Source organism: Etheostoma cragini, chromosome 11 (genome assembly GCF_013103735.1).
Source record: "Etheostoma cragini isolate CJK2018 chromosome 11, CSU_Ecrag_1.0, whole genome shotgun sequence".
NCBI classification, from domain to species: domain Eukaryota; kingdom Metazoa; phylum Chordata; class Actinopteri; order Perciformes; family Percidae; genus Etheostoma; species Etheostoma cragini.
This window is the reverse complement of record NC_048417.1, coordinates 20,776,123-20,778,200: the sequence shown is the minus strand read 5'-3', so window position 1 is coordinate 20,778,200 and position 2,078 is coordinate 20,776,123. Positions and strand designations below refer to the sequence as shown.

The 2,078-nt window shown below is 39.7% G+C and overlaps 1 protein-coding gene across 1 annotated transcript in view; it reads left to right on the top strand.

Moving 5' to 3' along the window:
- lrp1bb (low density lipoprotein receptor-related protein 1Bb) overlaps nt 1-2,078 on the top strand; it is a 196,640-nt gene that overhangs the window by 182,124 nt on the left and 12,438 nt on the right. The window lies entirely within an intron of this gene.

Genomic DNA, 2,078 nt, shown 5'->3' with positions numbered 1-2,078 from the left:
CCCCCCCCCAAAAAAATAAATAAAAAGGTTTTTCATTTTTAGCCCTGAATGGGTTTCCTAAAGTCACTGGTTTTGTGTTAAACAGGGGACTGAAGGCAACATCACAATCAATTAGAAGTTGGACATTTTCCAGTTTAATTTGAAGGTGTCATTGAATGTGTGCTCTCCTGTCCCTTCAGCTGGTTTACCTAGACTCTAATGGAACGTTTGGCAACAAAACTAATACTCAAACCATAGACAAACGGTTCTCGTTTGTCTATGCTTTTATCGCAATAATGGCTGTATTTATAATATGTGTTCAGGACATAGAAAAAGCCCTGCAAAGAAGTAAATAAACTCATTCACAAGATCAAAACTCATTAATCATAACGTTATCTCCATTGTACTGTTTCTGACAATAGGGGCTATAATAGAGATGATTGAGATAATTGTTTTTAGCAGTTGACATTACTGAATGGCTTACAAACTAAGTATATTCCTTTAAACTGATATGATCCAATCCACCTTATAAAATTTCAACACAAGAAATTAACTTCAGGTAACCCACCAGAGTGGTTGTCTTCATCTGACTAGATGACCTGCATTACTTCAGTTTACGCTAGTTTAGAAAGCAAACAACTTCCTGGCTAAACTTAGCAAGCAAGTAAGATGGGTACTGCACTCCTAGCTCCCTGTGGGGATTTCCACATCCAAGCCACCTCATCTTCCTGCAGTGTCAAAGACACCTGTCCTGACTCACCGTAATGTTGGTAATGTTTGAAGGGTCTCAATGAAGCTAATAGGGTTGGTTTTAAGTTCAACGCGTTATGTTCAGGGTCATGTCAAGTAAGATAGCCAGATGTGACATGGTACATTGTAGCTTTGTGTAGAAATTAAAAGATGGCGCTGTTATAGCGTAATCCGGACCAGGAAATGCCTTCATTGTGCGTTTTTTTTTTTTTAGATTAAAAGTAGTTCCTGAAGAGAAAGCATAAACCCCCAGCATCCATTGGGTTAACAGAAGTAACTGGAGGCAAAACGATTGTCTCTAGGACATTTCAAACCAAGATTATCCGAGCCACAGAGTGTGAAATTACCAAGTAGTGTAGTGTGACCTACATGGCAAGATCTGTACCCATGGCAACTTGGTTGTATACTATGCACGCAGTCAAGCCTAGGAAGCAACAACTTACTGAACATCCGTTAAACCAGCCTGGATTATTCTGCCTGTCCATTATGAAAGTGGGAGTAAATCATGGTGAAGAGTGCACTGCTTTTGAAGGACTTTGAAGAGCTGATTTGATTGAAACATTTCCACCTACTGATAATGTTTTACTCTGACTAACAATGAATCACACTCAGCCTCAACCAGGAGAGTTGTGGGGAGATACCCCAGATGGTAAAGGAATGGCCTTTCCTCTCAAGTGTGTAATATAAGAATATGTAAAATAGGTCATAAAGCCTGTTGGAAAATGAAAAAAAAAACATCAAGTAGAACTACACTTCCCTCATGTTGAAGCGACTTAAGGTACTTTGGATATCTGATTAGGATGCTTCTTGAATGCCTCCCTCTTAGAGATATGCCAGACATGTCCGATAAAGGAGAGAACCGTGGGCAGACCCAGAACACGCTTGAGGAATTATATGAATATTATGTCTGGCCTGTGGACGATTTGGGATCCTTGGAGGACATAAGTGAGACAAAGGGCACCAGAGCTCTCTCCATAGGTGCCAATCTGCGGTCTCCTTGACCCATACATGAATATGTGTCTGAAATGATGGATGGATAGAAGGATGGCTCTTTGCTTTTACTCTCACCAAAGTCATGGAGGCTTTTTACTGCTTCTATTTAAAAAAAATCTTCGTGACTATAAGGATTGTCTTTTGCATACAATATGTAACTCTGATGACATGATTGATAATGTCAGATTGATGGCCAATCGTGAACTGGACCTGACCACAAACTGTAAAGTGTTGGGCATTTAGATTGACACCAGCATAAGCATGTAAGAAGTTTTTTTTACACACATATATATACACTCACCGGCCACTTTATTAGGTACACCTGTCCAACTGCTCGTTAACACTTAATTTCTAAG